Source organism: Haemaphysalis longicornis, unplaced genomic scaffold (assembly GCF_048455015.1).
Source record: "Haemaphysalis longicornis isolate Haplotype H1 unplaced genomic scaffold, Haemaphysalis longicornis Haplotype H1 scaffold_11, whole genome shotgun sequence".
Taxonomy (NCBI): domain Eukaryota; kingdom Metazoa; phylum Arthropoda; class Arachnida; order Ixodida; family Ixodidae; genus Haemaphysalis; species Haemaphysalis longicornis.
In genome coordinates, this window is record NW_027526214.1 from 77,376,753 (window position 1) to 77,387,237 (window position 10,485).

The 10,485-nt window shown below is 55.7% G+C and overlaps 1 non-coding gene across 1 annotated transcript; it reads right to left on the reverse strand.

The window, feature by feature from the left end:
• Positions 1-6,807: 6,807 nt before the first annotated feature.
• Positions 6,808-6,879, reverse strand: Trnak-uuu (transfer RNA lysine (anticodon UUU)). Its single transcript has one exon. It is a non-coding gene; the product is annotated as a tRNA-Lys (tRNA).
• Between the last annotated feature and the right edge of the window lie 3,606 nt (positions 6,880-10,485).

The following is a 10,485-nucleotide window of genomic DNA, read 5'->3' on the forward strand; positions in this document are numbered from 1 at the left end:
CGCGGATGCTCGTCGCTTCGGGGATCGCCGTGCCGTCGCTCTCGCGCACCACGATGCTGCGCTCCGCTTCGGTCTTCTTGCGGTGACGTCCCGTCTGGGGCAGGACCAGGAGTTGCGACTTTTGCGGGGCGCATCGGAGACCCGTGCCGCGCAGGCTCTCCTCTATGCCGTCCACCGCCTCTTGTAACGCCGACTCGATGTGGCCGTCGCTGCCGCCCGGCACCCACAGCGTAATGTCGTCGGCGTAGATGGTGTAGCGGACGTCGGGTAGCTCGTCCAGGCGGCGAGCCACGCCGATCATTACGAGGTTGAATGGCAGCGGCGAGATGATAGAGCCCTGCGGCGTGCCGACGCTGCCCAGTTCTCGCTCCTCGAGTTGTGTCCCGCCTACCTTCAGTCGGGCCGTGCGACCGGTCACGAAGGTTCGAACGTAGTTGTAAGACCAATCTCCCAGGCCGAGCCGGGACACTTGGGCCATGATCGCCGAGTGATTCACCTTGTCGAAGGTGCTCTGCAGGTCCAGGCCCAGGATGGCGCGGTTGTCCGAGGTCGGTCCCGACGGCGGAGCCAGCACCTCGCGTTGCAGCAGCAGCATTGCGTCCTGTGTCCCCAGCCGCGAGCGCAAGCCCACCATCGGGTCGGGGTACAGGCCGTTGGACTCGAGATACCGTTGCCACCGGTCGTTGAGAACATGCTCCAACACCTTCCCCACGCACGACGTGAGAGAGATGGGGCGCAGGCTCTCTATGCCCGGCGGCTTGTTGGGCTTCGGTATGAGAATTGTCTTGGCCGTCTTCCACTGTCGCGGGAGGCTGCCGGCTCGCCAGTGCTCGTTGAAGTACTTTGTGAGCAATGTTATGGCCGCGTCGCTCAAGTTACGCAGCGCCTTGTTCGTGACGCGGTCCAGGCCCGGCGCCGATCGGCAGTTCAGGGCCTGGGTGGCGCGCCGGACCTGCGACTCCTCGATGTCGCGGTCGAGCGAAGGGTTGGGCGGTCCGGCGTACTCTCCTTGTTGTTCCATCGCGGTCTCGGGAAGGTAGCGCTCGTTGAGCCGCTTGTGTACCTCCCGTTCCCCGAGCTCCTTCGTCGCCGCGTACATGATTTGCGCGAGCCGGTGGCGTTGATACTCCTTGCTTTGGGTTGCGTCCATCAGGTGACGGAGGAGTTTCCACGTTCCCCCGCGATGGAGCTGGCCGGCGGCTTCGTTGCACAGCTCAAACCATTGCTGCGCGCACAGCTGGCGGCTGTACTTCTCGATTTCACGGCCGAGCGTGGCGATCTGCTTGCGGAGGGCGCGGTTGTGCCGCTGCTGCTTCCACCTTCGCTGTAGCGAGCTTCGAGCCTCCAGCATGTGCGCGAGCCGGGGGTCTATTCGCGTGGTCACTTCGGACGTCTCCGTGACGGACGTCGCCTTCTCGACGGCTGCGACGACTTTGCGTGTCCACTGCTCTATGTCCGTGATTTCACCCAGGTCTTCGGTGCGGTAATAGTGCCAGTTCGTCAGCCGGTGCTTGATCCGCCCGTCGTCGGCGCTGGTCTTACTGTTGGATCGGAGCGGGATGACGACTTCCACGATGTAGTGGTCGCTGCCGAGATTTATGGCCGTGTTCCTCCAGCTGGCCGTACGGCCGTCGGGCAGGTGGAGAAACGCCAGGTCTGGTATGGTGTCTTTTACGACGGACGTGCCGATGCGTGTGGGGTGTGCTGGGTCCGTGAGGAGTACGTAATCCGCTTCGACGGCGTCCTCCAACAACTCTCGGCCCTTGACCGTCGTGGCGGCGTGGCCGAGCTCCTTCTGTCGCGCGTTGAAGTCCCCGCACGCGACTACGATGGCGCCGTCGCATGCGGAGACTGCCCCGCGGGCTCTGTGCAGTAGTGACTTGAAGCGTTGCTGGTTGTGCTGTGGGTTACTATACACGTTGACCGCCATGACGATCGTGCTCGTGCTCTTGTGCTTGTGTTTGCCCGTGATCACCGAGAGTTCCGTCGCACACATCTCGATGGCGCTTCCTCGGTTCCCCATGAGTGCGTCGTGCTTGGTGAAAGTGATGCCCTTCCTGACGAAGGTGCACACGCCTTGCGCCGCTCCGCGCCCGCAGGTGCGAGCGCTCGGCGGGCTATCGTGCGCCCTTTAGCCGGGGAGGGACGGCGCGTTCTCTGCGTGGGTTTCCTGTATCATGATGACGTGGGGCTGCTCCGCCGGCGTCAACGTTTGAAGGTGTTGTTGCAAGACCGCCTTCCGGCACCGAAAGCCGTTGGCGTTCCAGTGAAGATTCGGAGCGAAGTGCGTTGCCTGGCCGTCGTCATCATGGCGGAGAGACGGTGATCGGGTTGCCTTGCTCTTGTGCTGCGTCCCTTACGGATGCTGCCATTTGGTTGAGTTGTTGTTGAACGGGTAGGATTGCCTGCTGAATTGCTTGCTGCATGACTTTTATCATTCTGTTGGTGAGTCGTCGCTCGAGGGCGTCAAAGTCCTTCCCCCAGCGGTTCATCTGGGACTCGAGCTTGCGGTAGCGGTTGTTGAGGATGGCGTAACTCGTCGGCTTGCTGATTGTGCTCGAGGCGGCAGTCGACATGCTGGAACCGGCGTCGCCGATGTCCTCGTCGCACCCGTCCTCCACCTCTTGCTCCCGCGCCGGGGACGCGCTGCGCTTCGCTACTTGCTTCAGCGGCAGGGCCGGGCACTCCGTCGGCTTGGCGGTCGAAGTCGTTTCTGCGGACGCGGGCTTGGAGCACGTGGTCGCTCTCGGTCCCCACAGTTCCTCGAGCTTTAGGGTTAGTTGTTCGATAGTTACCCGCTGGGCGTGCACAGTAGCCTGCAGCTCCTTTACCACCTTTCTCAGCTCCACGGTTTCCGGGGAGGCACTCGCTTGTTTCGTGGCGTTGTTACCGCGGCGTGGCGGCGGCCGGCTCGCGCTCCTCCGTCTCGACTCCGAGCGGTCGCGGCGCGCGGACTTTGAGCGCCGGCGGCTCGGCGCGGCAGCCGCTCCGCCTGCTGCGCCGGCGGCGATCGCCACCCAGGCGGGGCCTCTCGACGTGGCGCGGCGACGGCGCGATGTACTCCTGCCGCCACCTCGCGACGCGCTCCTCCGCGACGATCTCCGGCGTGACGCGCTCCTGGCTCGGCTGCTACCGCGCGGCGGGGCGAGTTCGGGGAACTCGTCTCTCCGACAGAGTCTGATCTTGGGCGCCGGCGTTGCCGCTCGCGCGCGTTCCTCCTCCATTTTCCGTTCCCACTGTCGCTTGCGGACTTGATACGGGACTTTGAACTTGTTCTTGCACGAGCCTTCGCCCGTGGGGTGTGGGCCGCCGCACAGGCGACACCGCGGCTTGCACTTGCCTTCGTGCCCGTCGCCGGGGTTCTTCAGCCCGCACGCAAAGCACACGCGGGCGCCCGGTGTTGGGCACACGTCCTTCCTGTGTCCGATTTGGCCGCAGATTCTGCAAACCTCTTTGGGCTGCCTGTAGAGGTAGCAACGCGTGACGACGCCGCCGTACCAGACGTAGGACGGCACTTTACTCCCGTGGAACAGGATGACGACCGCCATCGACTGACCGAGGAGGTGCGCGTCACCGACGGTAGTATTATGCGTGTTGACTACGTGGTGGTAGATATGGTCCGCGGAATTATCCAGGCCCACTCCACGTATCACGCCGCGAGAGGTGTCCTCCGGCGCCGCGCGGTACGCGTACGTCTCGTATTCCTTGTCGCCGATGGCGATCCTCTTCACAACCTCGTAGCGTAGCATTCTCTCCCAGCTCTTGGTGCTTATGACGAGAATATTCTGGGCAATGTTCGGGAGCATCGTGTCCTCGCGCACGGCTTCCTCGTCCGCCTTGGCCGCAGCGAAGATGGCACGGCGCAGGTCGGTTAGCGGCGTTTTGCCTATCTCTAGGCCGCCACGTGGCCGCACGACCACGCGGAACTCATCTCTCGACGCAAAGTTTGGCATGGGCGCCGATTTTGCCATGCCGGCGTTGACTTTACTCGCGATCTGGGCTCGCGAAGAGGGTGGCGTGGCGTTGTGAAGCACTCGGCTTACCGGCGTGTGGCGAAACCCGCTGCGTTGAAGCTTCGGGAACAATCACGGTCTTCTTACGGCGACGCTGATGGGATACGCGGGTCCACCCGGCGTGGTCGTCGTCGTCTTCCTCCGGCTCGTCGGCGGCGCGCGGACACTCGATGTCGTCGACTACGTGGCCGTCGGTGCCGGTGTTCGCAATTATAGTCCTCGTCGATGCACAGTCTGACACAGTCCGCACTCGCTGGGAAGGGTACGCCGGTGACACATTCATTTCACAGGATTCGGAGAATAATTCCTCGTCGGAGCACCGAAGATCCGCCCGCTGGGCAGGTCCGGCCACGCCCGCGGCGGCGGCGGCGGCCGTCGACGTGGCCGATGCCATGCCCGTACTCGTCCGAGCCCTCGTTAGGCTTAGCTGGGGTGCGTCGCCTCGCCGAGAGAAGATGCTCGTAAAACGGCCAAAAATGGGCTAATCGGCCCAAATTTGGTATCGGCGTGGTCCTCGCAACGTTAGGAAGCTCGTACGTATGTTTGGGACCTCAGAGGCGGGATGGTCCTCCCGAAATCCGTGGCGGCGACGGAGCCGACGCGGAGTGCGTCCGCTCTGCTCGGTGACCGCAGCGCCCTCACGCTGGACCGAGAGGTCGGTGCTGCTCAACTGGCCGGCCCACTGATCGTACATTGGGTGAGGATGGGGTTTGCTGCCACTCCACCTTGGCATCAAGGCTGCCAGAACCGAGAGCAGCGCTAAGCTTTCGCATGATAATAGTGTTTGGAAATGAGGGGCTCGTTAGCAAATATAGAAAGAAATGCCGCCAGTCTACAACACAAGAGAAGGCATAGGGGAATGGTTAGACTATTTTTGTCCGTTAGTTAACTGATATTTCTTTATATTATATTAGGTAGAAAGACAGAAAGACACGCGCCTAGAGTAGGGAACGAACCCACGCCTTTCGATTAGATCTCGAATGCCTTGCCAATCAAGCTATCTGGGCAACTGGGTTCTCCTTCACTTTCTGGGGTATTTATATTTACTACAACTGTATCTGACGCCTAAGGTTGGCAGCTAGCGCCACTCAGACTATACGGGGAGAAAGTGACCTTTTTTTCGAACCCGGGGCGTGACTCGAACGTCTACAGCCTGTCATGAGGGAGTAACCGGAGGGAAACTTTTTCATGCTACGTTGGAATCAAGGCTGCCAGAACCGAGGCCCTCGCTAAGCTTTCGCAGGATAATATCATTTGGAAATGAGGGGTTCGTTAGAAAATACAGAAAGAAATGCCGGCAGTCTACAACGCCAAAGAAGGCATACGGGAACAGTTAGACTGTTTTGTGACCATTAGTGAAGTTATATTTTTTTATAATTTAAGTTGAAAGAAAGAAAAACACGCGCCCAGAGTGGGGACCGAACCCACGCCTTTTGATAAAATCTCGAATGCCTTACCAATTCGTCTATCTGGGCGCCTGTGTTCTCCTTCACTTTCTGGGGTATTTATTTTTACTAGAACTGTATCTGATGCTTGAGGGTGGTGGACAGCGCCACTCAGACTATACTGGAAGAAAGGAACCTTCTTTTCGAATCCCGGGGCTTGACTCGAACGTCTACAGCCTGTCATGAGCGGGTAACTGGAGGGAAACCCTGTTATCTTACCCTGGCATCAAGGCTGCATAACTGAGGGCATCGTTAATCTTTCGCACGATAATGGGATTTAGAAATGAGGGGCTCGTTAGGAAATAGAGAAAGAAATGCCGGCAGTCTACAAACGCCAAAGAAGGCGTAGAGGAATGTTTAGACTATTTTTTACCGTTAGTGTCGTTGCATTATGCATGTAGCGAATCAGAATTGGAAAAGATGGGCTCGTTGTAATAATACAGAGATAAGGGTTGGCTGTCAAGAAAACCTCGGAAAGCAAACGGGAGGATGTGGTAGGTCATTGGAACCGATAAAGAATTGAGAAAGAAAGTGGAGAAAAAAATGCCCTCCAGGTGAGATTTTAACCCACGACTTGACTGCCAATCTTTATTTCTGTCTCTCTCTCTCTCTCTCTCTCTCTATATATATATATATATATATATATATATATATATATATATATATATATATATATATATATATCTATATATATATATATATATATATATATATATATATATATATATATTTATATATTTATATATATATATATATGCATTTCTATTTAGAAAGAAATGCGGGCAGTCTAAAACGCCAAAGAAGGCATAGGGGAATGATTAGAATATTGCTTACCGTTAGTGACCTGATATTACTTTTTTTTAATTCACTACGTGAGTGGGGACAGACCCCACGCCTTTGGATTAGATCTCGAATGCCTTACCAATCCGGCTATGTGGGCGACTGTGTTCTCCATCACTTTCTGAGCTATTTATATTTTAGTAAAACTGTATCTGACGCTTGACGGTGGTAGCCGTCGCCACTCAGATTACACGGGAAGAAGGGGATCTTCTTTTCAACCCCCAGAGCGTGACGCGAACGTCTACAGCCTGTCATAAGTGGGTAACTGGCGGGAAACCTTCGTATGTTACCTTGGCATCAAGGCTGTCAGAACCGAGAGCAGCGCTATGCTTTCGCATGATAATAGGGTTTGGAAATGAGGGGCTCGTTAGGAAATATAGAAAGAAATGCCGGTAGTCTACAACACCAAAGAAGGCAAAGGGGAATGGTCAGAATATTTTTTACCGTTAGTGGCGTTACATTGTTTTTTTAAACCCTATGTAAGAAAGAAAGAGAGAAAGAAAAACACCCGCCCAGAGTGGGAACCGAACCCACACCTTTCGATTAAATCTCGAATGCCTTACCGATTCGACTATCTGGGCAACTGTGTTCTCCTTCACTTTCTGACGTATTTATATTTTAGTACAACTGTATCTGACTCTTGAGGGTGGTAGCCAGCGCCACTCAGACTATATGGGGAGAAGGGGACCTTCTTTTCAACCAACGGGGTTGGACGCGAACGTCTACAGCCTGACATAACCGCGTAACTGGCGGGAAACCCTCTTATGCTACTTTGGCAACAAGGCTGCCAGAACCGAGGCCCTCGCTAAGCTTTCGCACGATAATAGGGTTTGGAAATGAGGGGCTCGTTAGGAAATATAGAAAGAAATGCCGGCAGTCTACAACGCCAAAGAAGGCATAAGGAAATGGTTGGATTTTTTTACCGAAAGTGACGTTACTATTTTTTTAATTAACTACGTGAGAAAGAGAAAGAACGGGTACTCTTCGTCTGGACCTGCCGACCGGTCCTGTCACGGACAGTAAGCTGTCCAACCACCTCTTCTCCACAGGACATGCCCGCTTGCTTCCTAAAACAATGTCCTACGTCCCTTTGTCACCATGCCCGCCTCTTCCGGACGGCGACTACGTCGTTTCCCCTATAACCGACGTCCTCCTCATACACCACGTGGCTCTTCCTTACACTGTCGTCACCCTCGCCAACAACCAAATCAGCCTGCCTTTCCTTAATTTTGGTTCTTTGCCCCAAGTTCTCCCCGAGTGGATGTCGCTGTCCACGCTTTTCCCTCTGGAGGAATGCCAAATTTCTGTCGTGTCCATTGACGGCTTCATGGTAGCGCCGAATGCTTCCAAGGATCGTTGGTCCACCTCTGGTGACATCGCAAAAATGATAGCGTCGGACCTTCCTTCGTCGCAAGCTCGCGAGTTAAATCACCTGTTTTCATCGTACAGAGACATTTTTGATTTGGACGATCGCCCTTTTGGACAGACATCGACGATAACCCACCACATCAACACCGCGGATGCGAGCCCCATTCATCGCGACCATACCGGGTCTCTCATGGCGAACCCAAAATAATTCAAGATGAAGTCGATAAGATGTTAAAAAGAATGTAATTGAGCCTTCTTCCAATCCATGGGCGTCACCAGTCGTCTTAGTGAAAAAGAAAGATGGGTCGTGGCGCTTCTGCATTGATTACCGCCACTTGAACAAAGTCACCAAAAAGGACGTTTATCCGCTTTCTCGGATTGATGACGCCCCGCCCTCGATTGCCTCCATGGTGCATCGTACTTTTCGTCTATTGACCTTCGGTCTGGGTATTGGGAAATTGCTGTTGATGCCCAGGACCACAAAAAGACCGCCTCGGTGATGCCCCACGGGCTGTACCAATTCAAGGTCATGCCCTTTGGTCTGTGCAATGCGCCAGCTACCTTCGAAAGAATGACCGACTTCCTCTTACGTGGTTTCAAGTGGTTGACCTGCATCTGCTACTTGGACGACGTCATCGTTTTTTCCCCGACATTTGAAACTCGTCTCCATCGTCTTGCAGACATTCCAGAGGTTTTCCGTCGCGCCGGTCTCCAGCTCAATTAATCAAAATGCTGTTTCGGTGGCCCTCAACTCCAGATCCTCGGCCACGTAGTCGATGCTGCTGGTGTCCGACCTGATCCCGATAAGGTACGCGCCATCCAAGAATTTCCAATCCCGCGTTCGGCAAAGGATGTTCGCAGCTTTGTAGGACTATGCTCCTACTTTTGTCGCTTTATCGAGAATTTTGCTGAGATAGCCCGGCCATTGACGTATCTCCTTAAGGCCGATACCTCATTCTCCTTGGGCACCGCGCAAAGCGCAGCGTTTGCCACTCTCGTTGACCGCCTGACTCGTTGCCCAGTTTTAGCCCCTTTCGATCCGTTGGCTCCCACAGAAGTACGCACGGACGCGAGTGGCCACGGGATAGCGGCATTATTGGTTCAGAAACAGACTGGTCACAACCGGGTGATAGCCTACGCCAGCCGACTTCTGTCGCCCGCTGAACGTAAGTATGACTATTCGGTGGTCTACAGGTCTGGTCGCATCCACCGGGACGCCGACTGCTTGTCTCGTCATCCTGTTGATCCGCCTGATCCAACGTGGAACGGTGATGACCCCTGCGTAGTTGCCCTCTCCGACTTGCACGACATAGCCGCGCACCAACGACGCGACCCATCGCTTCGGCAGGTTATAGACCATCCTAGCTCAGAGCCGTCCGACCCATCTCTGCATGCCTTTACACTGCGTAATGGCGTCCTGTTTCGCCGCAACTTCCGGGCGGATGGCCCTGACGCTCTTCTCCCAGTGCCTCAGCATCTCGGTCCGGACCTACTCCACCAGCTTCACGACGTGCTGACTGCTGGCCATCTTGGAGTCACTCGGACGTAAGACAGGGTGCGGTGACGCTTTTACTGGCCCGGCCTTTACCGGTCCGTGTGAAGGTACGTCACGGCTTGTGATGTTTGCCAACGCCGCATGACACCTCGGTCACTTCCAGCAGGCACTCTTCAACCAATTGATGTTCCTCCTGAACCATTTTGCCGGGTTGGATTGGACCTTCTCGGTCCTTTCCCCTTATCCCGCTCTGGTAACAGGTGGATTGCCGTTGCCACCGATTACACCACGCGTTACGCCATCACACGTGCCATTCCTACAAGGTGTGCCACGGACGTTGCCGATTTTCTACAACACGCCGTCCTTCTGCAACACGGTGCTCCTCGCCAGCTTATCATGGACCGTGGTCGGTGCTTCTTATCTCAGGTCGTCGACGACCTTCTTCGGTCCTGCCGCATTAAGCACTACCTGACCACGGCCTATCATCCGCAGACCAATGGGCTCGCTGAACGATTTAACAAGACGCTCATGGATATGCTCGCTATGTACGTGTCCACCGACCACCGTGACTGGGACGTTCCTCTCCCTTACGTTACTTTCGCCTACAATTCCTCACGCCTCGACACTGCCGGCTTCTCTCCTTTCTTCCTCCTTTATGGCCGCGATCCTGCCCTGCCATTGGACACCATGTTGCCTGACTCGACCACGCCACGAACTGAGTATGCACGTGATCTCATTGCCCAGGCTGATGTGGCCCGCCAGATCGCCCGCGCCAAGATTACGGCGTCACAGGCAAGTCAGAAGCGGCGCTACGACGAGACCCACCGTGACGTGTGCTTCCCACCTGACTCCCTGGTCTTCCTTTGGACGCCTTCACGCCATATTGGGCTATCTGAAAAACTACTGTCCCGCTTCACGGGCCCCTACCGCATGATTCACTTGGTTACTCCTGTGACGTTCGAAATCATTCCAGTCACGCCCCCGCCGTCAACTGTGCACCCAGCGTCTCAAATTGTGCATGTGTCCCGCCTGAAGCCCTACATCGTCCGTGATTAAGTTCAGCCCACACCTTCTACCATCTTCAGCACCGGGACGTTGCTTCTACCACCGGGGGTCATGTCAAGGCCTCCATTCCTTGACTCCTTACTATAAACGGAACCAGTGTCCAACCCCGCTCTGCGAGTATGTGCCCTCTGGGATGAGAAGAAGACGACGCTCGCTGATGTTATGTGCGTTCAGTTCCTGGGACATCGCGGCTGCCTTGTAGGCCTTCGCTATCCCGTCTATTTTTGTAATTACAATATCTGAATAGATCTCCTTCGTT